Source organism: Athene noctua, chromosome 1, assembly GCF_965140245.1.
Source record: "Athene noctua chromosome 1, bAthNoc1.hap1.1, whole genome shotgun sequence".
Classification (NCBI taxonomy): domain Eukaryota; kingdom Metazoa; phylum Chordata; class Aves; order Strigiformes; family Strigidae; genus Athene; species Athene noctua.
In genome coordinates, this window is record NC_134037.1 from 155,158,526 (window position 1) to 155,183,866 (window position 25,341).

Genomic DNA, 25,341 nt, shown 5'->3' on the forward strand with positions numbered 1-25,341 from the left:
TTTGCCTGCTGTGCTTTTATTATGCTACAGATTCGTCCAGGTCATTAAAGTTCAATTTATCTATACAAATCTCAGAATAAGGTGAGAGAGCAGTAATGCAAATTAGAATCATCCATTTATAGCAGTGTAGAAATGCAAGTTATTTCTGATTAGTGGCAGAGTGTTTCATTTCTGCCCATCCACTCTCTGTGAGGGTTATTTCCTAACTAGAACAGACAAATTCAGCTGCTGGGTTGCCTCATATGAAAAGTGGTGCAACATGGAGATGATACATTTGATGGCTCATGCTTGTAGTCAATATGTTTTTAATGTTCATAGGAAACCAATAGATAAATAATGAGGCCAAAAGGAAGGATGGTGCTTTCCATAACAAATTGATATTCCGAAGAACCACCCCAAGTTAAAGACCAGAGATCAAGCAGACTAAATGAATGTTGTCATTTTCTGTTAACTCATTCTGAAGCTGGAATAGGAACACATTGCAATGTGATGGAGTATTGAAAGTCCAAAGTGCATTAATAGCACATAAACTTCCAGATTGTGTATGAAGAAAAAGCTCACTTCTAATTTAACATTATTTTTCTTATTTTCTGAGTAAGCTCTCCTCTGTTGAATTTTAGTACCAAATTATTTATAATTAATAGTCATGAAAGACTGCAGTTTGTACTCTCATTTGATGTATTCTGAGACAATAATCAAAGTGACAAACAATGTTCTTAGTTGTAAATATCATAAAATCAGTCAACTTGGCTCAAGTAGTTTTGAATGTTAGCATTCTTCATAGTTACTTGTTGGGTCTGTCACACCAGTTCTTGGAAAAGGGGAAGAGCACTATAATGTCTGTTCAGCCAATGACGACTGTTCAGCACTGTACAAAATGTATTTCAGAATATCCACTCTTCCTATTTATACGAAATTTTTTGGACAGACCTGTGATCTTCCTTTCTTTTCTGTACACGTTGGAAAAAGACCAGCCTTCAGTTCCTTTGGTGCTGCTCTGGTGATTGGCTGAGAAGATGCAGCCCTGAGAGCATGGTGTTGATGTTTCACTTCTGGAAGAGAATAATACAGGACTGGCCACTAGCTTGTTTGAAATTAGGGCTTGGTTGTGTTAAGAAATTTACTGCATCTTTCCTTTAGGAAAAGGTTCAATCCATAGAATTCTTAGGTAGGGCTTGAAGATTTTATTTAACTGTTATGTTTTACTCCTTTGCCTAAATGTGGAAGGCATCAGGATATGGATATTTCATGGCAATTTGTTCCTATTGTACTTACCTTAAATAAATCTCATTCCCTATCCAAGAGAAGAACTGTGATAATGTTTAGCATGTGAAGTCTCAGTATCATAAGATTTTGGTTTGGTACTTTTTCCCCCTCCCATAGGTTCTGTTGTCTCTCACAGAGTTTGGTTTTGTTTTGCTTTAGGAACAAAAATTTTTGTTTCCATTGTAGCTCTACTTCTGACCATGCACAAGAGGTTGATTTGAGATAGGTGTGCTATAGTCCCTGGTAGCATACCTTACACTTGATAATTTTGAACATTATAATTTATTATTCTATGGACTTTCATATTTTGTTTTCATCATTTATATATTAAATGCCAGATTTGCTCAGCTATGAAGTAAAGAGTGATGATGGGACCCCGTTTCAGCATATTTAAAGTAGATCAGAGTTCCTTGACAGAGAGGAATTTGTATCAAACATTGTGCATAAACGTTTATTCCCTGAAAGCTCTCATTGTTTTTAGGGCAGTAATACACGTTTCAGGCTATTCTCCTGTGCCTGTTCCTAAGATTGACTATCACTGTGAAAGTGAATAGGGACATTGTGTTATGCAAAGTAGTTGTAGAGATATTAATTATGTGGGTTTTTTTCTTTATGGTACATAGTTATATACCCTTTCCTAACAAGGTTAAAGCTGTGTGGACTGAAGGAGAATGTAATACTGTGGTACAACTACTGAGTTTTGTATTGAATAGCTACAAGTTGAGGGACTGACTTATCAATTTATTCCATAAACTGCATAACAAAACCAGTGCCAGCTCCTGATTGCATTAAAATCTGTATTTCAGGGGTTAACAATGTTATGCAAAAAGTAGTCGAAACCAAATAATTTTATCTGTGCTTTGCCTGTGGGGATTTCTGTGTATGCTAATGAAAAACTATTAGAAGCATGCCAGGCTCATTTTCTTGTTTGGACCTACTCATCTACAGTATGTGCATCACTGACATTTTGAACTATGGGTCTCTTGAGGTTTTGTCTTGTAATCATATATGTATCCATACAAGTAGATACCCCGACATGATAAACATATACAGACATAATTCAACACTGGAGGTTAATGGAAGGGATGTATACTATATTGAGATCAATTGCTTTGTATTTTTGTGTGCCTAAAATATGTATTACTTTCAATCGAAAAAGACATTTGCCTTGGAAAAATAATTAATTAATTATTGGACAAATCAATTATAACGAAAAGATTTTATTTGTGTTCTGCAGGTAAGCACTTGCTTCACAAACTTCTTAGAACAATATACTGAAAGTACTTATTTTCTGTCTTCAGTCCCTAAAAGAACTTCGAACTCAGAAAAACACTTTTTTGCAAGATATTTTTTTCTTGCCTTAAAATGATATACTTTACCCATGTTGCATACCTTTAGTTAAGAGAGTGTGCTAGTGAGGTTCTGCTACTCCAAACAAAGAGGGTAAGGGATATATGAAGTCATCAGTACTTTATATAATAAAGGATTAAATTAGTCTCTTGTAAGCTTGATTGTCACTCTATTGAAGTTATGCGTGTTTACAAACTATCTTGAATTTGGCTCAAGATCTGCTGATGACTGTGAGAAGAGAATGCCTGGAAATAATGTTTATAAATTTTATATATTTTTTTAATGGGGTTTGTATTCCTTATGGTCTCTGCTTGTTCTTTAATAATCAACTCCTCTTTCTCCACTTCCCTTTTCTGTGTGTGTTAATATTAGCTGTATACAAGTCCATGTGGATTTAGGAGCAGAAGTCAGTTTCCACTTTGGTTAATGCATTATCAGAAAAATTAATGACATTCCCATAATTTGACCTTCAATTTGACATACATAGACCTCTTTAGTTCACTTATGTCTAATTCCACAATGCTTATCTTCACACTTCTATGATAGCTGCATATTTTGAAATTGTTACCATGGTATTCAACATTCTACTGTATACTGTAAACTTTGCAAATACAGGAAAGCTTATAAACCAAAGTAACCATGTCTTCTAAATGGCAAAAATCGTTTTTTCAAAGAAAGGCACTTTATTATACTAGATCGAGTTTATTGATAATGATACATAAGCCATAAAAACATGGCTTGAACTCTAGATGTCAAGTTTTCCAGGTTGAGGAGATTTTTTTATTTTTTTTGTTTGTTTTTTGTTTGTTTTTTTGTTTGTTTTTCCTTCTAAAACATCAGACTTTCACAGGAATGAATTGAACAAAAATAATCTTGGAATTACAAAGTTCAGTGTTTTTACAGTCATTGTTTCTGAAAGAACTGTGCATTGTCTTTATGTTACAGGCTTGGAAAGTAGCAATTTCTGTAGATGTCAGCTTCTATCTTGTGTGATGCCTCATTCTTCTGGTGATGCCACATGCAGCACTTAGTACTGGCAAATGAAAGAGGTCTCTTGCAATAAGGTAGGTTTCTTTCTTTTTCACAAGGCAGGGCTTGATGACGTTCTTCATAATTGCTTTTTTATTTAATATAAATGAAGTCAAATAGGTATTTTAAGTCTTCTAAATTTTGGAGAAATGTCATTGATCTCACAGCTGTTGCTGCTGTTACTTGGTTTTACCTCTAAAATTCTCAGCATAAGTTACTTTCAAGGTATCACCGTTGCATTGCAGCAAAACCCAGCATTCATGATCAGCAACAGAAACTAGGAAATAAAAGGATGTATTTTAATTCTTATCATTAATGGTGAGGACAAAATAATGTCTATAATATCAATGATTTCTATAATGGACAAAATTCATAGCTTGTAGTTTTAAAGACTATTGAAATATCAGCAGAAGAATTAAGTGCATACAGTCTTTCTTCAACATGATGTTGCAAAAAAATGGGTTAGAGCAAATTGGAGCTAGGAAAGCAAAAAAGAATATATATGAAAATCTTAGAACTGGAGAAACTGGGAAAAAGACTTTTGCTTGGAGAGGACCCTTTGATTAGCAAACCCTGAAAGAAGTGCTAGAGGGTAATTGTAGAAGTATGACAATGGAGAGGGACAGCTGTGAAAATAGGGTATTGTCCTGGGTCCATGTTTCACTTCACCTTGACTTGTCATTGCTTTTGGTGGCTTCCTCTGTGTTGGTATCTACCAAACAGAGCTATTAATGCATCCAGGTGTTATACTGGGCTACAGTGTTCTGTAAGCTTTCATTAGTCTCATAGTTTTGTTCCAAATCATTCTTGGGATGTTGTGACTATTACTTGTGACTACAAGTATACTCTGTAGTCCCTGTGCATGTGTTGTCAGAAATAGCATATCTTAATTAGTGTTCTATAGCCAACATTATTTCCTAATAGGATACTTTAATGAGAGTGATTTTGAGAAACGCTTGCATATTAGTTATGTACATCATCTTCGGTCAAAGTTCAGTGCAATGAATAGATACTGCCTAAAGACATTGGTTTCAGTTTACTATTTTTTCACTAGTAAGAGGCATATTGAGGTGAGAGTTTGTTACTTAAACATGGGACTGGTAAATATGACACAAAACCTGCAATAGACCCACAACCATCTGGAATGGCAGCTGAGCCCTTGGCAGGATACCATAGGGTATGCAAAATGCACTAGTTGCCTATGCTTAGCCATCCTATCCTATATATTAGATTTCTGTTGCAAGGAACAATACAACCAGACCTGATTCGGTTTGGATTGTGACAGATTGTAATCCCAGATTCAGAGATGATGTTGTAAGTGGGGGTACCCTCGAGAACTGCAAAGAAAGAAGGGTTGAAATGAAGCAAGTAAGGCAACCACTAGGAAGATGTAAGACACTAGGGGGGCTTAATTTATTTATTTTCCATTGATTATTTTTCCTACTTCTGTTCTTCATGGACTACCAACTCACCACTTTCAAGTGAGCGACATCTTTTCTGAATTGTTCTGTCATGCATTATTTCACAAAAAGAAATGTATTAATTGCTCTATGCTGTACTGTATCCCCTCATTGTGTACCAAGTGTAAGGGAAAATATTACAGTTGGTATCTGACATGCGGAACTAATTTGCCTCCGTTGGAGTTCAGGGAGAGGTCTTGGCTATTACAGTAGAAGAAAACATGAATTATAGGCACCTTGCCTCATGATGCTTCATTTGTAGTTACCATTTGTGATGATATTCTATGAATAAAATATGGGGATGATATCCTGTCCCCATTGAAATCAGTAGGAATTTTTCTCTTAACTTCAGCTAGGCCATGACCCTGGGAATCTCTGCTGGCTCCTAGTGAAGGATTTGTTCTATTCATGCCTCTAACTAGACCTCCTCTGAGGACTTAGTTTTCAATATTACTACCAAATCTGCTTCTTAGGTAATAATTCTCTCTTATTGAAGTTTATTTGGACTTGATTTGGGGGATCCTATGTTCAAAGAAAAACAGGTTTCTATACCCGTATTTTTCTATCCTTAAATATGACAGTATTGTTAGGGGTAATTATAAACTGACTCTCAGGAAATACTGCCTGATAAAAGGAAAGAAAGGACTTCAGAATAATTTCCCAAAGGATGGGGTGGCAGTCCTACAGGTAAGATACAATATAAAACTATTCTGCTTGTTGAAGGCTATAAAATGGACTGCAAGAAACAAGGCTTAACTCTGAGAGGAAAGACTAGATCACTTAATAGTTCTTTAATATTGCCAGTTTCTACAATCACAAACTCTTTCCTTGAGCGTGTTGTGGATTTTCCTTTACCAACTGTTTTTTTGATTTGAGTTTATTTTTGTCCATGGGTAAAAAGTTGTTCTTAAGTATTATTCTTGCTTTAGTAATAGAGTCTTTCATACTCCTACAGTTGGAGCATGTATCACCCACAGGTCATTCATAAATTACAAAATCTTCTACTAAAGAGCATCAGAATTCTTATTTTGTACATAATTTTTTTTCTCTATCGACTGATGTGCTGTTTAACTGCTCTTTGCTCTACTGTATTCCACTCGTATAGAGCAAGCGTACGAGTATACTGAAATTGGTGTGTGATATATGGAGCTAAATTTTGATTGTTGAAAACATGAATGCTACATCAAAGCTTTTTGTGATTCTGGGATGTTTTCTTAATGCAAATATTAACTGCTTTGGAAAAATGGACAGATGTTTACATGCTGACTGTGCTCTCATCTGATATTTGATTTCTCTGTTTCAGTATCTCAGGTTCATTAAGCTCATTCATCAGCTCCTACTGAAAGTTCCATTCTAGTGGTAGACCTTGTTTTAGGAAACTTACAATGTTTTTCATTAAAAATCCCTCCCAGTTTGGGCTGGGTTTTTAGAATTACAGCGGTAAAAAGTTTGGGCAGTGTATGTATGCGTATGCATATGTATGCAGATATGTCTATTGATGTTGGGGGTTTGAAGCTGAGTGGTAGAGGTATTTAAAAAAATCTTCTCTTCTAAAGATTCAGGCCAAAGTGTCCATAAGAATGGTCTTGTTATGCTTTGTTATAAAAAGTTATGCCAGAATGAAAGGCCATGAAGGGATTAAGCCATTTATTGCCTAGTCCTATGGTGATAATTTACCAATTTATTCTCCCTGCATTTTGCTTCATTCCTTTACAACTATGTATAAGCATACTTTCCAGCTTGAAATCCATTGCTGAGACATTACCCCATAAATAAGTATCCTTGCATTAGCACTTCCTCTTGTTTAAGATGGTTAGCATTGCAAAGAGGGTGGGGGGTAAGATTATTTTCAGCAGGGAGGAAACATGATGTCTGTTTGCCATGGGTATTGCTGCATTTCATTCTGCATGTTCTTCCTGGTGTCATAGTTTTGTTACCTTCTCTATGGAGTTGCTGGAAGTGTTTATTGCAGTGATATTGTATGCATGTGTATTATATGACATAAACAAAAATATTTAATTTTGGTAGTTCCTGTTACTTTTTGATCAACTCACTGAATCAGTATTAAGGCTTTGCATTGTTAATTAATTTGCCAAAGCATACCACTTGCCCAACTGGAATACAAGAAAACAAGACCCTAGTGTTCTCATCACAGTTGCCCTAGACTTTCAAAGTATTTGAAGTACCCCAGAGATAGATAATCTTAAACTAATTTGTAAAGGAGCCAATATAAATAAATCTATTTTTATGCATGATTTCATAGTGATAAGAATGTTTGATGGAGGGAAAATGATTCAGTACAATTTGTAACTTGGAGAACATAATACATTTGACTCTTTTTTCTGTATAACACAAAGAGTTCATATGTTGCACAATGTTCATTTTTAATTAAACATTTTATCATCGCACAGCCTTTTATTGACATTCCTCATAATAGAGCTGATAAGATCTTGACCTACTCTTCAATAAAGCAATGTATAACTCAATATTCTGGCACACGCTGTTCCCTTCAGAATTAAACACATGATTTTCTGATTTAATTTAAAAATCTTATGTACTTTTATTCACATTTATTTACTTTAACTTCTTTGATTTATGCCCTTGTTTGACTTATGCAATTTGGATGCAGCCATTTCTTGGACTATTACTCCTGTTTGCTTGAGCTTTTAGCTAGCTGGACAATTTTATTGAATTTTTCCTTCTTTCTTTCTTTTCCTTTTACAAATTTGCAATAAAAAGTGATTTATCACCTAATCTTGTTTCCTACTGTACCTTTTGAGTCCAATTCTGATTAGGTGCACTAACTTCACTCATTGCTGCCTTACTCATAGGTTTATAGAGTTTCTGCTATCACAGAAATTCCTTCAAATAATTCATTAGAAGAGATTCCCAAGGACATCCCTAAAGAAGAATGGCAAAGTTGATCCCTGTCAGTAACCTTAAAAAGCTTTGTGATACAGAGCTTCCCAGGATCATGCATTTAGCTATTTTGATAAGCATCCCTGTAGCTTGGCACAATTTTCTCACCACCAGAGGAACTGCAGCAAGGGAGCGGGAATTGATCACTTCAATTGGTAGTGGCTGCTGTGGTTGCTGGCTGACCCAGGAGACATCTGGAGACAAACCAGTAGTTGACTGTAGAGCAGCATCCAGAGGGGATAAGCCTAAATTTCTTTTCCAGAGTGTGCTGTCTCCTATGTTAGGTTTATGATGTCAGAAACCTAGGTGTAAACCATCATTCTCTAACATTTTGCTTGCAGCAAGTCACCCCTTATGAGTTGAGCACCCACCATTCTCACCTAATTAGGAGTTATGTGTAGAATAGATGTTATAGATGTATGACATCTGCCTGCTTGTTGACCATCAGGTATTGCAGGACCCACTTTCTCAGTAATCTCCTATTCTCTTGCAGTACTAGTTGTCTCAGATGATAACCACACAACTAACCTACACTTCTCTTTCATACTTTGGAAAACCAGCTCTAACCATTTGCTGTTTGTTCTTATCCTTGTATCCAGATCTGTCACTGTTCACTGTAAATGTATATTGATTTTAGCTGATAATTTTAAAATAATTTAATGAATTAATTTGAAAATACTTTCTGTAATATATCACAGAAAATGCAGAACTGCCTTGCACTTTGGAGTTTTAAAAACTAGGGAACACTAAGCTCGACTATAGAGAATGTATTCCTTACACCCCTCACAGATGTCCAATTTTGCTTTGTCAGCATAGCAGAAATTAAAAATCACATAGGGCCTCCTAGAGTAGGAAGTTACATGTGCCAGATACGTATCTTTCAAAATTAAACCTTTTTTGTCTTCAACAAGGTCCAAATCCTCAAGGATAAATAGGTATGTAATATATTGAACTAACTAGTTATTAGATGCTTGAACTAAACCTAGATTTCAAATTTTGTGCTGATTTTTTTTTTTTTCTTTGGGATCTTCTCCCCACAAAAGCTCCAGGAAAATATACTCCATGTTATTGGAAACGTAGAGTTTTGTATTCAGATTCTTTATGTGTTGGGAGACAGAAGTATTGGAGAGCCTGTAAAGTATGAAAGTGTGTGACCTGAAAGAAACAGTGCATTATGTTTTGTTAATTGCTCTAGAAGGTAATTGTTTAGGAAAAATTAGTAAATCTAACAGCATATGTAGCAGATTCATGGCTAGTTACGCCTAGTCAAGTTGGAGAATAGTATCAAGGGAAACACAATCAGGGTGTTCCTGGAGTACCCAGGAAGCTGTCAGCACAGGTGCCAAAAGCAACGCCTCTGTCTTTTCTGCCGCTGCCATCCACACTTGCTAGATTAAGCTAAATCAGGTAAATGTCAGCAGAAGCTTATTCCCTTTTTTTGCTGTGCAAGCATGATTGATACATTAAAGGTGTAGTGCCTCACCATCCCCTATGGAGAAGGGGGAAGGATATGTGAGAAAATGAAAAAGCTGATAAAGTTGTTAGTCATATCCATCTCTGAAAGTTTATTTGTTAAACGAGTTTTAAGTAGTATCAGATGAAGCTGCCCATGAAATTAGAGATACTAGACATCACCACTGAAATAAAGATACCCAATTTTGATCAGACTGTTGAAGCAGAGAGACTCAGTTCATGCATAGGAGGACCGTGCTCTTCAGAGGCAGTGATGAGAGTGCTCATTAACAGGCTTGTTTGCTCTCCCTTTCTCCTTTCATCCTGGGCAATCCTGTGGCTAAGATAGAATCACAGAATGGTTTGGGTTGGAAGGGACCTTAAAGATCATCTAGTTCCACCCCCCCACAATGGGCAGGGACACCTTCCACTAGCCCAGGTTGCTCAAAGCCCCGTCCAGCCTGGCCTGGAACACTGCCAGGGAGGGGGCAGCCACAGCTGCTGTGGGCAACCTGTGCCAGTGTCTCACTAACCTCACAGTAAAGAATTTCTTCCTTATAGCTAATCTAAATCTACCCTCTTTCAGTTTAAAACTGTTACCCTTTTCCCTATCACTACACTTCCTGATAACCAGTCCCTCCCCATCTTTCCTGTAGCCCCTTTAAATACTGGAAGGCCGCTGAAAGATCTCCCCAGAGCTTTCTCTTCTCCAGGCCGAACAACTCCAACTCTCTCAGCCTGTCCTCATAAGGGAGGTGTTCTGGTCCCCTGATCATCCTCATGGCCTTCCCTGGACCCGCTTGAGCACGTCCATGTCCTTCTTATGTTGGGGGCCCCAGAACTGGACACAGCACTGCAGGTGGAGTCTCATGAGAGCAGAGTAGAGGGGGAGAATCACCTTCCTTGACCTGCTGGCCACACTGCTCTTGATGCAGCCCAGCATACAGTTACCTCTGTGGGCTGTAAGTGCCTGTTGCTAGCTCATAGTCAGTTTTCCATCCACTAATATCCCAGAGTCTTTCTTCTCAGGGCTACTGTCAATACACTCATTGCTCAGCCTGTATTTGTACTTGAGATTGCCTTGACCCATGTGAAGGACCTTGCACTTGGCCTTGTTGAACTTTTGAATGTCATCCCTTCCCCCCAGTGTGTCGACTGCACCACACAGCTTGGTGTCGTCAGCAAACTTGCTGAGGGTACACTCAATCCCACTGTTCATGTCACCAACAAAGATGTTAAACAGCAATACCGACACCTGAGGAATGCCACTCATCACCGGTCTCCACTTGAACATCGAGCCGTAGAACGTATCTCCTTGAATGTGACCATCCAACCAATTCCTTATCCACTGAGTGTCCCATCCATCAAATCCATGTCTCTCCAATTGAGAGACAAGGATGTGGTGTGGGACAGTGTCAAATGCTTTGCACAAGTCCAGATAGGTGATGTCAGTTCCCCTTCCCTTATCCAGTAGTGCTGCAACGCCCTCGTAGAAGGTCACCAAATTTGTCAGGCACGTTTTGCCCTTAGTGAATCGATGTTGGCTGTTGCCAATCACTTCCTTATTTTCCATGTGCCCTAGCATAGTTTCCAGGAGGATCCACTCCATGATCTTGTTGGGCACAGAGGTGAGACTGACTGATCTGTAGTTCCCTGGGTCTTCTTTTTTCCCCTTTTTAAACATGTGGGTTATGTTTCTCCTTTTCCAGTCAGCGGGAACTTTACCAGCATGTCATGAGTCATCAAGACGGACAGTTGCTTAGCCACTTCATCCACCAGTTCCCTCAGGACTCTTGGATGCATCTCATAAGGTTCTATGGACTTTTGCACCTTCAGGTTCCTTAGATGCTCTCAAACTTGTTCTTCTACAGTGGGTGATATTCATTCTCCCAGCCCCTGCCTTTGCTTTCTGCAAAACTGGAGCCCTTACTATTGAAGACTGTGACAAAAAAGTAATTGAGAACCTCAGCCTTCTCCATATCCCATGTAATCAGGTCTCCCATTTCCCTTTCCCTGTGGAGAGGGCCCACATTTTCCTTACTCTTCCTTTTATCACCAATGTACCTGTAGAAGCTTTTCTTGTTGCCCTTCATGTCCCCGGCCAGCTTTAATTCTGTCAGGCCTTTGCCTTCCTAACCCAATACCTGACTGCTCAGACAGTTTCTCTGTATTCCTCCCAGTCTACCTGTCCTTGTTTCCACCCTCTGTAGGCTTCTTGTTTGTTTTTGAGTTTGTCCAGAAGCAACTTGTTTATCCATGCAAACATCCTGTCATTCTTACCTGACTTCCACTTTGTCAAAATGCATTTCTCCTGAGCTTGAAGGAGGTGATTCTTGAATATTAACCAGCTTTTTTGGGCTCCTCTTCCCTCCAGGGATTTATCCCATGGTACTCTGCCCAAGCAGATAGATCCCTGAAAAGGAAAAAGTCTGCTCTCCTTAAGCTACCTTGACCTAATCATCTTGAAGTCCGCCATCTCATGGTCACCGCAGCCAAGGCTGCCCTTGTGTTTCACACTCCCCACCAGCCCCTCCTTGTTGGTAAGAACAAGCTCCAGCATAGCATCTCTTCTCATTGGCTCCTCCATCACTTGGAGAAGGAAGTTAGCATCATCGCATTCCAGCAACCTCCTGGATTGCTTATGCCCTACTGTGCTGTCCTTTCAACAGATATCAGGGTGGTTGAAGTCCCCCATGAGGACCAGGGCTTGTGAATGTGAGGCTGCTCCTATCTGTTTATAGAGGGCCTCATCCTCTTGGTCTTCTTGGTTGGGTGGCCTGTAGCAGACCCCCACTATAACGTCTCCTGTTCCTGTCCTCCCTTTAATCCAGACACTCCGAAGCTCTCGGTTGGCTCCTCATCCATCCCCAGGCAGAGCTCCATACACTCTAGCTGGTCACTGACGTAGAGGGCTCCTTTTCTCCCCTGCCTGAAAACATGAAGAATAGGAAGGAGTAACATGGGTATTTTGATTTCTTCCTTTGTTTTTTTGGGGGGTTTCTTGCTTTATACCTCTGCAACTTTGGGCTGGCACTGCTTGAGCTAGCTGAAGAGACTGTGCAAGCTAAGATGGTGACTGGCCTCTTCACGGATGCATTGATACTGGTTTTCTCCCAGCTTTTCACCACATGGTGACCTCTAGGTATTTAAAAGGTCTTCTGGAATTAATAAAATAAGATCCTGGGTTTTAAAATTACTTGAAACAGGTTAGAAAAAAAACCCAATCTGTTTTTTTTTTTTTTCTGTTGATGTCCCCTTGTATGTAGGGGACTAGTAGGAAGATCATTTTTTCCATCCTGAAACAGAAAGTAGAACATTTATAGAAGAATGAAAAATCTTAAAATTTAATCCTGATGTCATCAACATAAATTTTGATAAGGGAAATATTTTAATATGCACCGTGTAGTATGTAAAAGTTTTTTTTTCATGAGCACTACTTTAAAAGCAAAAGTTAGACTGTGTTTTTTAGTGACAGAACTGGAAGAAATGCAGATGTTATTCTCCATTGAGAAATATTTTATATTGGTTAATTAAATTTAAAAAAACCCTCATGTAACTGTGGTTCTGGTATTCAAAGATACACCCTTGCCAGAGGGAAGGTGGAAGTGTGTTTTAACTAAGTCTGTAATCTCGTTTCAAGAGATCTGTGTTCAAATTTTATGTAAATTAGTATTTTAAATCCACTTCCTCAATCACATTGTTTACATTATATGTACAGCGTATAATCTGGCAGAGTTAGCAAACCAGTGTAAGTATAAATCAGCAATGGGCCACACCACTTAAGATCAGGATGATCTTCATAGGTAGTTCTGGCTTTGTTTCATGCTGAATTATCAGCTTTCTAAAACTCATGAAAATTCACAAGCACTTCATGTAAAGTCTAATCTGCTTCTGTATACACTTGAGACAGGAAAAAAGTGTGCTTTAAGAAGAGAGGAGTTATGTAGCATTGTTGTTTCTGTGTATATTTGTTTAGTGCTTTAGATTTTGTTGAAAAGGAAGTCTGTTGACTGTGTGCTTTTGTTACATTCAGTTCCTTAAGAATGGATGTTTTTGTTTATCAGCTTATTACCTGGCAAAATAGCAGTTAATGTTAAGTTTAGAGAATATTATTGGAATATTATAAGTGCATTATTTAAAATGAGTGAATAAACCTTTTTTTGTTCATGTTTTATTGGGGTATACCCATTGTAAATCTCACTGTTTTATAGAAAACAGCTTAATGATTCATGAAGTATCAAAGTTAATATACTGATGTCAAACTCATAAAGTTATAAGAAAAAATCTATTAACTCTAATAATTAATTCTATTAACATTAATATGGACATTTAGGGTCCCATACATTAATATGGACATTTAGGGTCCAACAAAAGCACCTCAGTATTTGTGTATCTTTTTAAGTTCACAGACTGTCATGTAGAGAATACATACTGTACCTACAGCATGTATATATAAGGTAAGGTAGTAAATAGGTAGGTATTGAGGAAAGCTGGCTGTTTAGTTAAGGCATTTAGGTAGAAATTCTCCTCCCCCCTGTACCCCACATGCAGACTGATTTGCAGTTCTGGTCTGGGTTTAATGACAGGACATTCTTCTGCTCTAAAGTTGCTCTCAGTTGTTGTATTTAGTGCTCTGATATGGCAGCTTTCACTGTATCCATAAAATATGAGCATCAATAAGCTATCCAAGAGAAAGGAGTTTTTAAGGAGGTATTTGAATGAGGAAAGGATGACCGTACAAAAAAGGAAGAGGAGTTCTCTGAGTTTATACTCAGGCACCGGGGAGAAAAGAAGTTCATTTGGGCAAGAAAGCCTGTAAGCATCTTGTCATAGAATTAGATGGTATGTTTAAACTATAAATTCCACGTGGCAATTGGTGTGTTCTGTGAGTGTGCACATATTGGTGTAATGAAGCTATCTACTCATCCTCTGCTCCCTCTGTAGCTGTCCAGGTATTTATAGCATGAAGTCAAAGCTGTGTTCACCAGTCACAGATTCTGTGGGTAAAAAACAACCTGCAACAAGTATTTTTGCAAGAACAGTTGCACTGAAATTCCAGTTTGAACAAAGCATTTCAGCTGATGTGAAAGCAGATTTCTTAAGCAGTTGGAAGCATTTGTGGGAATTTAGCAAACAGAAGAGGTCTTGTTTACATGGCTTGTGCTACCCAATCAGAAAAAGAGCACAAATTTATGAATTAAGTGACCAGTCACACATCGTGCATAACAAATAATGAGTGCTCGTATTGGTCAGTTAAAAATTGTGTCATGGGGTCAATTATGTTTGCATACACTGCTCAAGGACTCGTGACTAGCAGAGTAATTAATAACACCCATGACCTATTTGCAGACACCTGGTGAACAGATTTAAGTGTTCAGTCCATTGGTTAAGTTTCCCAAGGAGCAATTCCATCAGCTCTAGATAAAAATGTGTAAAATAAAGACTAGAACAGAAACCGTTTCGTCATGTACTAGCAACAACTGCTGTGATATATCCTTTATTGGTATGAATATAACGTATGATGGATTCTGTGTCCAGCAGTGTGACCACCCTCAGTTCAAACCAGAAGGCCCCCAGGCCTCCAGAACCTTCAAATAAATACCCGTATTATTTTTTAATTATCTTTTGAGTATGAGATACTGTCATAATAATGATATTCTTCTACTAATGGTATTCAGCCAAGCCCTGTTCAGAGACAGGCAGAGTTCTAATCTGCTTTTCCAGGAGTTTGTATTTACTGCAAGGAGCAGGTCCTTTGAGATCACCAGGCAGAAGAGGAGGTCTTGGTGAGTGAGGTGCTGGGCAGAATGAAGTGCTGGACAGGATTGTAACATTGTAAGCTGCAAACACAAACATTTTCCCAATCGAGGAGAAGGAGGAGGAGGAAGAAGTGGAGGCCAGGGCGCATGCAAAATTCAGAGCCACAAAATTTTAAATTCCATTGTATATTTAGTGCAGTTACTGTTCATCTGAGGCAGATGTGCTACTCAAGAACACCAGTCTCTCTGAGTCGTTGCATTTCACACACGTTTTACTTGGATACTGCATTATACTTTGTCCCTACAGGAAAAAAAAAAATGTTTTTGAGGAAGGAGTAAAGGGGGGTGCTTTGGTTGGAAAACAGAATGTAAACTTTAAGACGTCTAGTTTGTAAAATCTTTAGTCTCTCTTTTGCTTTTGTTCTGTAATTGATTACTAGCACCCCCTTTAACCCACCTTAAAGGGCAAGCAGGAAATTCATGTTTTCGTTCATCAGCCCATCCCTCTGAAAAGCGTTCAATATTAAAACAGTTTGCGAGGAGCAAAGGCAGAAGAAACAAGAGGCCCAGTTAGACCGTGGCAAGGTTAGGAGATGCATGTCTGATGCCTGCAGCAAATATCGGCTCTTGTTCCTGTACAATTTTTGCATGGGGAGACCAAGTTAATTGGGGTATGGCTCTGTTCTTTCCTTTATGTGTGACCTTTTATTATCTCTGTGGCCCTGTAGTTCATGCAGCTTCATAAAGCTGTGGGAAAGTCTTGCAGCTAGTGTTATCAGCTGTTGGAAATTAACTTTAAAAAATGAAATATCTGTGTTTCCTTTTGCCTGAAGGTGTCTGGGAGTCTGTAAACTGCTACGAAGGTGCAATTACTGTGGTTGTAATTTTACTGTGGCTGAGTGTAGCTTGTGCATCTTTTTTCCTTCTTTCTCTCCCCTTCTTTCCCCCCTGCTTTCTAGTGCAAGCTGTGGGCTGGCAGTCAGGTGTTGTGCTGGAGGAGGGGGTTACTTTAGGAGGGGGGTTACATGGCATAATTCCCACGAATGTAGGAGGAGGATGAAAAAGATAAAGAAATTTTGTTTTTTGGAGCTAGAGGATTCTCTGCATGACTTCCCCACTGATGGGATCATGTGCTTTCAGACTGAGATTTTATTAACAATTCAAATGGAAATTGAGGGCACAGGAGGAGCAGATTCTCACATAAACTTGATCTGTCCATGAATGCAGTTCTCTGTTTGCCCTGACCCTGCATGGCTTAAGACACTGCCTGTGAGGCCTGAGTGCCAGACACAAAGACCGAAATGAAAAGCAAGCACATTCCAGTAGTCTGCACAAAGGCAATGGAGCAGTTTCTAGCCGTCTCCCCAGGGAGAGATCTTATCTCCTTGCAGCTAAAACCCTTTAGAGTGTTTATTTGTACTCTAGCACCCGAGGTTTATGAATTGATATAGATGCTGATTAAATGCCAAGTTTCCTCAGCGAGTCTTTTTGGGAGGCACGGAGGTGTTCTGCATGTATTTTCTTTCCCAAATACGTAGCGATATCTATCAAAAGGTTGCTCTGGTTTCCTGACGAGTGAAGGCAGATGAGTGCCGAGGGACAAGGCACTCCAGAAAGCACATTTGTTAATAAAAGTCATCACCAGCCTTAAGAGAGTTTTGCAAAACTTCGGCTTTAGGACACATCTCCTGTTTTTAATGTTTAAAACATCAGCGCAGACTGTTGCCGATGTTGGACGCTTGTGCTTGCCAGCACTCGGGAAGGTTTCTCCTGAGTAGCTGTACCGATGAAATGTTGTGTATACTTGGTTGACCTTGTGCTATGAAGCCAGCAGCGTGCAGCACTGGGGCAGAGGAAGGCTGCATGAGGCAAGGCTGCTGTGGCCACATCTGCACAGCCATTGCTTTCCACCAATGGCAGTTGGTGGGTGATGCTGCCTGTCAGGGAAATGCTGTTGGGGATGAGAACTGGGAGTGAATGACAGGAGTTTGATGGCATTTTTTGTCATTTTCTCGAGATTGGAGGTGGGAAAGGCTAAGAACGTATCCCAGTGAAAAAATACAATTCATATTCCTTGTCGCTGCCTGATGTTAATATTGGCAGTGTCAGTAAATGCTGGAGATTCCTTAATCAAACTATTCCTGGCTCTCCTAATCAGGCTTCCTTTTATGAAAGCTCTCTAAAACAGTAGGAAAAATGTAAGTAAACAAATGTTTTGACTGTGGTAATTCCAAAGAGTCACAATTTTAATTGTCCTCGTTTTCCATATTTTCGGCTAAAAAAAAGAGGAAAAAAAGCCCCAAACCAAAAGCCAGCAACTTTTAGGTAGGAAATCATAACCATATGTTTTTCCATTATTGTTAAGGCATTTAAAGGTTTCAAAACTTTTGATACTCCTTAAAGTAGTTAAATCAGTGGAAAGAGACTAGCAAATGATATTGATTCAAATAGTTTTGTTTCCTTAATTTTATGGGGGTTATATTATCCAAAATTAATGGTTATACTTAGGCAAATTGTCAGTAATTGGTGACAAAATTGCTTTATTGCTTTTCTTTCATTTGATGCTAATTAATGGCTCTACATTATTAAGTTCAAGCCTCTTCTGCATTTCTCATTCTCCATAAATATTCGTAGTGGTTATGTGTCAGAGTAAACTTTTTTCTTCAGCGTATGCAATAATTGCTTTATAGAAATGTGATAACAAACAGATTTCTGGCATAATTTATAAAGATGTGATAACAAACAGATTTGTGGCATAATTTTTCCTGAAATAATGTAGATGTTATTTGTTCAAGAGCTTGAAGTCATTTTGATATGAAGGAATACATTAGTAACATAATTTGTTAATTGATTCATGTGGTAAAACATTAGTTTTTCATATCAAAGTACTCCTTAGCACTTTACCCAGCAGTTAGTTTACAAAATCTAGCCTTTATTTTGTTTTACCAGTTTAAATCCTGCTACCTTCTCTCCTACTGTTTTACAGTGGGTTCAACAAAACAGTTCTATTTCAGTGAACTAGAATAACACCACAGAATTTGTCATCGTATTTTCTACCTGTTAATGAAACTGGTATTTGGTACACAGCAGTGTTTAACCGTGTTTTCCAAATTAAATTATCTTAATGCTATGTAAATACTTTAAAGTCTAGAGTAAATGCAGTAAGTAAAAGCCACATCTAGGTTTTCATACAAGCACTATGAAAAAAACAGCTTGTGTTGTGTATTTGGTTGCTTTTTCAGAATTAAAAAAAGAGTAGTGAATATATGTAACAAAATTTGATATATTGATTGTCATATACCAAATCAGAATGGAGAAGGAAGAAGCAAAATATTACATGATTATTAAAAGGAAGTTTTGATGGCCTTGTAAGAATAAATTAGTAAAACTAAAATGATTTGAAGCCAAAAATACTTCAAAATATAGGAGGAAATATTTTATAAGCTTTTATAGTTTCACAAATTAGACTTATTTTCTCTGTTAACTAATCCTGTAGTACAAAATTGAGAGTGGTGTATCTTTCATTTCACTGGTAGAGGATTGCACCAATGATGAATATTGTCTATGTGATTGTTGCCAAAGTCCTATTTATCTTTAGTCTTAGAAATTTTTCAAAATTATGATTTATTATTCCTTGAAGGGCTTGTTTTAATCTTTTATTATGAGTTACGTTTAAAAATTAATTTTAAAATAAGGTGTATAAATTTATAAACATTTCAATCATTATAAGGTGATATGTTATTTAGATAAAACTTTAGAATTACTAAATTTTCTAAGCAAATTCATACCACTTTTTGACATGATTTTTTTTTTTTTTTTTTACTTTGTTCACCCCTAAAAGCAGTTTTTGAGAAAGACAGAGGGAAAATTGACATTTGGATTTAGAAATTTTTACTGTTATGTAAGTGCTGTTTCTTGGACTAAAGAAAATAGTGAAGTAAGCTTCCTGGCAAGTTATTTTAAATTTCTTGAATGAATTTTCTATTTTATTGTAAATTTCTTGAAGGAATTTTATTTTATTTTTTTAAAGCGTGCTTCAGTTATGTAGCAGAGTCACAATGCACCAGTAATTCTGAACTCTGTCCTTCCCCCAATTCCACTGAGGGCCCTGTAGCTCCATGTGTTTGGAATGAAATATTTGTAAATGTCTGTATTTCAAAGGCAACGAAGAGAATCTGTAGCTCTTTAGTGTACCAGCAGAGAATGATATTTTGCAAAGCAGCTTGAGCTAGTTGTAGTGAAGTATTTGTAGGTGAAAGCTGCCCCTGCAAAAACCAGAAGGTTAGCGCTTTCCTATGTTTCCCCCTGCAACCCTTAGCTGGTATAGTTGTGCATAGCTTATTCCTTTGTGCTTCTTGCACCTTTGGGTACTTTAAGACCTTTGCTCTGACTGTAACTATAACTTAGAGTGTATATGAGGTGTTCAGACTTTAGTAAGACATCTATACTTGTTCACATATCATTGCAGGCTGTGCTGCATGCTACTCTTAACCTGTAGAGGTACAGCTACAGCATCTCAGATTGCAGAGTGCAAAGGCTCTTGGCTTGAGCCTTGCCTAGTTTCAGGCGTGGCAAAGCTCTGTGCTGTCACAGGCCTGGGGGTGGTGGTGGTGTGTGTGACTGTGATAGAGGAGCATTAAAACACTACCACAACTCGAATTCACATGGTTCAGTGTGGGATAGGTCAGAGCTGGTCCTGCACCTTGTCAGCTGTGCCAGCTGCTCCCTACAATGCAGTCCCCATGTGATGGTCTTGCAGAGGATGGGGTTGGAGCAGTGGCATTCTGCCAAATTGTCATCTCCTGGATACCTGTTGAACTTCATGGCTCTTACCTTACAGTGATGTAACTGAAAGATGGTAACCCATAGCTTCATGCTGTATACACTTGAAATTCACTTCACCAGTGTGTGTGTGTGTGTGAAAAGTCTGAAGTCTCTTTCATACCGTAGCACAGATCACTTACCTTGATTTCTGCATTTGCGAAGAGATTAGAGATGAGTAATTTCCCCGTAGGGCTGAGTGTTTGTTGCCACTTTAAATGTGGGAGGTTTCCACTGTGAAGAAGTCTGTGGACCTGGGGAGATTCCTTTCACCTGGACAATGCGGGACACCCACTGTCCAGGCAGTCCTGCTTTTGCTGCTCATAATGTCCCTTGGTATTTACACAGGTCTGAGGAAGAACTTGATGCCTATGTCTGGCAGGTTTTCTCACTTGCATGTGTGTGTCTATGTTTTAGTTTTGTTTGAATGTGAGGATGATGGTATTGCTGGACTTCAAACATCTATCTAGTTTATGTGCTCTGAATTTGACCTCTGGATGCAGAGAATTTAGGTCTTAAACTTAGGTATTTTGGATTTCATCATAGATACATAAGTTAACCTTACCTAGTATGATCTTCTCTCACAAGTAAAGGAAATGAAAGGAGAATAACTAGAATCATTAGAATTAGGCAAATAAGTGGCAGTCTGTTTTGTAAAAATGTGACTTTAATCTTGACAGAGAATCTGAGTCCGCAACATTGACTTTTCAGTGCCTGAAGTGGAAAAGCCTGTCTCAGGCCACTGTTCCATCAGCCATTTATGATGCTTTGCAGAATTAAACACAGTGAAAACCAACCAAGAGGAAGGGATAGTTGATTAAGGAGAGGGATGGTCTGTAAGATCAGCTTTCCCTGACAAAGATGACCTTGGAATGACAGAGTTGGGAACTGTGTTTCTTCAGCTTTTGTCTGTAGTTTCTCATCCACTGGTGTGAGCAAGGGAAGAGGAGGGGAAGAAGCCTCTTGCTTTCAACTCCCAGCTTGCACTGTCCCTTTCGTACATGGAAAATATTGTGTTTTCCCTAGCTTCAGAGAGTGGGCACCAGAATAAAATCTGTGCTGTCAGCTCTGTTTGCCCTTTGTAGCAATGCAAGCATTTCCAGAGGGGCATTCACACCATCCCCCGGCAGTTACCCAAATTGGTTAGCCTCTGTATGCTTACTCTGTTGTTGATAGAGAAGCTTTTCCTAAAGACAGTTTGAGCACCCTTCTTTCAACTCTCCGTTTTAGAGCTGTCTCTTTTTCTTATTGATTGTGTAGGCACCCTGAAGTCATGGTATTATGACTTTCCTGAAACTGTGGCAATAAGACCTTCACAGCTTACCTTGCATCAGTGACTGTTGCCAGCTTTCCTGCCAAGTGATATGATGGTAATGTCTAGTATTTAATATTTGCCATATTTTAATAAGGCATTATCTGCAGTAAGTGTAAGATATTTAATCTCTGATTTCTGTATTTGGAAGGTTTTTAATGATACCCTAGTTATTGTCTTATTTTCATCAGTAATTCTATAAGAGAAATGTATTTATCTTAACAAGTTCTGACTGGTCCGAGTGAGTCTTACATGAGGAGATAGTCATTAAACTAGAAACCCTCTTTATTTTAATTTTTCTATTGATAACTCAGGATTAGATACAGTTTTGAAAGATGAGGAGAATATACAAAAAATTGTCATAATACTTTCAATAATACTGCCCATTTGGTGATCATTAGAGTAATGTAATTTTGCATACTTGCTGTAACAATAATATGAAAACTACTTCCTTTTGGGTCTGCTGTGTATACTTTGTAAAAAAAGCACTATCAACAGAAACTAAATTTGTTACATGCTTAAATTTCCTAAATAGTGATGAATTGAGGAATCTTTCTGCTTTAGGAAGTCATGAGTGTAAGTCATGAGTGTCTCAGCCTTGTACCTCCAGTCAAGTTGTATTTGATTGTTGGTACAGGAAAAAAAGATAAGAAAAAATATCTGCTCTAAGACTAAGCATGAACATAATAATGAAGAAACAATGTAATGTAGTCAACCAGGCATGAAGAATTATCTATTGAAGCTAAGAGGCCAAGTGTCTCATCAGTTAGATTTTAATAATACCTGGCAGAAGTGCATGTACTTGTACAGCAATTGTTTTAATATCTAATTGAGTTTCAAGCTGAAATATGACAGTCTGTCTTGAAGCATGAAGAGAACATTTCCTGTGATGCAATGTCTAAGCATTTCTTTACATACTAAACTGAGATAGAATATTGGTAATACTTGTGTCTTCAGATTCCAGGAGTCTTCTAATTATGCATAACTAAAGCTGTATCCTGTTCAGTTTTACTATTGTTAACTCTTTCCTCTTCCTGTCTTTATACTTCATTTTGTTTACCACTTGATGCAGCTTGTTCCTTTTTTCTTTTTTTTCTTTTTTTTTTTTTTTTTTTAAAATACTGTTAGGTGTTTGCACTGGGCAGTTTTATTTCCTTTGTGGTTACCAGAATACCTAGTAGGATGTGCCCTAGTTCTGCTTGGGGAGTCTAGCTACAACAGCAATGTAGACTTCAAACATAAATGTGACTCCAAAGCTGACATACTAATTATGCTCCCAATAATCTAGCATTACCCTTACATGGTCAGGAGTACAAGATCATCATAACTGAAGGTTAGGAAAAAGGAGTTGTTTGAAAAAAGCTTAAATTTTTACTTAGCATGCATACTGAAATGGATGCAATACACAAAATGTAGCCTTGTTTTGAAATGGGCTTTCCTCCATTTTATTTCTCGTAATCGATCCCTATGTGAAGCTAGAGATTTTCAGGAAAAGTCTGGGATTATGAGTGCGTCAGCCTCTGCTTTTAGCACAGCAATGAGGTTATCAATAATGCATTGAAGATCTCAGAATCCTTGAACATAGGGAAATCACAGCTGGTCCAGGTTTATTGTTGAAATTGCAGATTTGCACCAAGAGGTCACGACAACTGCATGTCAGATGGTCACACACGCACGCACACAGACATGTCTTGGGGGAATGAGGGGAATAATATCTGAAGAACTGCCACTGCCCATGTTATTTAGAAACTCTTCATATGTTTCTATAGTACAGCTTTGAAACCAGCATATTTAATGCTGCTTGCAGCGGCCTTTTGGCATTTTGGCCTTTCTCAGTATTATAAGTTTTATTGTTTTCCTGACAAGTTTATTCATATACTAACAGCTAGCTTGGCAGCAATGTTCAAACTCAGTACTTAGGCTTTCTGGTCACGGTGATGGCTGGCAGTAATAGAGAGGGAGAATAAGTGAGTGTGGAAATGCAAAGCTGTCTCTTGTTACATTTTATCGATCTCATTCTGGTGTCATTCAATTAAGACAGAAATGTGATGGATAGTGTCTGCATAGATTCCTACTTTGCTTTCCAGCCACTCTATATAAAGCTTTTTGGGGGAGGGAGGAGGGAAGGGAGGGCAAGAGCAGGAGGGGGTAGCAAATCAAAGATATAGTGTGATTTGAATTACAGATCGAACTTATCTTTTAAAAAAATCATTATTCTAAAGCTACGCTGAAAAGCAATATTAGCAGAGCTAGCATTCTGTGTTGTCTTGCTAATAAGTATCCATAAATGTCCAGGCCATTGTTCATTGTAGTAATGTTTTTTTGGTCCAGATCTTGTCTGTGATTTATGAATAAACACTTGATTCTTCTGAGTTTAGTAAACAGATAGAAAGGGCCCAAGAAATGAAAGGACTTACTTGCCTATGAGACTTGCCAGCATGCTGTAGGGCAGTAATTCCAGATAAACATCTGAAGATAAGAGTTGTTCATTTCAGTCCATTGTTTACTTTAAATATGAAAAAAAAAAATAATAATCATTGAGCAGTTCTGTCAATGCAATACAAAAAATGCAGAGATTAGCTCCATAGGCTTAAGTAGACCTACATAATTCACAACAACTGAGCCTCTTGCCCAGTCTTCAGACTGTGGAAATTTCAGAACTAATAAATTACGTTCAATCTAATTCATAGTTTTCTGCCTAAAATGAGAGACAGTCCTAGAATGCATTGGTGATTTCCAGAAGAGTTTTTGTCCTGGGGCAAGCTCCTTAGTCAAACAGAAGCCTTAGTCTCCCCTGGGAGAAAAACCTTGGTAATTCTCACCTCCTGGTCCTTCCTGTCTTCTGGGCTTAGTGGCAGCAGGGCTGTATGTCCAGAGCTCCTCTGTTCCCAGAGAATTTACGGGGGAATGGTTTCAACTCAAAAGGCAATATTCAGGGGCAATTTTGGGGTTCTCTTCTGAAATGAGGATACCTGGGAAAAAGCCAATTCACCAGAATCAAAGTAATTCACAGATGTACGTTGGCTATTACAATTATCATAAACAAAAAAACAACCAACCAAACAAAAAAAGCAAAACAAATAGATTCCCACCAGCTGGCTTGACAAGGTTCTGGGAAACCTGGATTTCCAAGGTCTGCAGCTGTGCCACATGCAGTATGAAGGGTTGGTACTCTCGACTTTCCAGGCTCTTAACTTTGTGGCTGGTCACCATGTTCCACCCTTTGTGGCTTGGCTGTGTTTTCCAAAGTCCCTTTTCCTGCACTGGGGAGCACAGGAGTCCCAGGAGCCACATTTTAACTAAGAGCCTTGGGAATTTGATGTTTGGGACTATTTTCCTTGCAACTGCCATTATTGAACCCACAGATACAGCTGTGGGAGACTTTAATTACTCTGAGAGACAATTACGTTTTAAGATTTTAAAATTTTAAGGTAATTAAGTTTTAAGTCACATTTTAAATGTGATGAGGCTAAGATTTTACAAACTAAAAAGCACATTTCTAGCATTGTTACTCGTTCAGATAAGTATTCTGAGTGCTTGTTTGTGATTGCTGCATGTCTCAGGTAAGCAATAGTTCCTTGGTTCTCTGTAGAGCCTACAGCAGAGTTATGGGTCCAAGTACCAGAGTCATGAACATGAAAATCAAATGTCATCTGGGATTTGAGTTTTCAGAATTACAGAATTTCAGATGAGACATTGGGACTGAGAGGAACCGAGGTTTCTCAGAATGGTTTGATCTTGTGCTATTAATTAGATGCTTCTGCTAATTCAGTTGGCAATGTTTATATTGCCATGACTATAAAGCACCTTCCCTTTGTGCAGGAGCTCTGGAAGGGATGTGAAACATCTTCTGAGGACTCTTATGAAAGGAATGAACAAGGTATGGCCTCCCAGGCATGAGGATACAAGAAAGACCTCGGTCAGTTCCAGTTATTTCTGGTTTTTTACCTAGTAGCAAAACTAGGTACGTTCA

The 25,341-nt window shown here is 38.3% G+C and overlaps 1 long non-coding RNA gene across 1 annotated transcript in view; it reads left to right on the top strand.

Annotated features, from left to right (window-relative positions):
• LOC141971426 (uncharacterized) overlaps positions 1-25,341 on the top strand; it is a 243,196-nt gene that overhangs the window by 47,207 nt on the left and 170,648 nt on the right. The window contains exon 2 of the long non-coding RNA XR_012635278.1: positions 3,562-3,680. This is a non-coding gene — a long non-coding RNA (uncharacterized LOC141971426). The remainder of the gene's footprint in view (positions 1-3,561; positions 3,681-25,341) is intronic.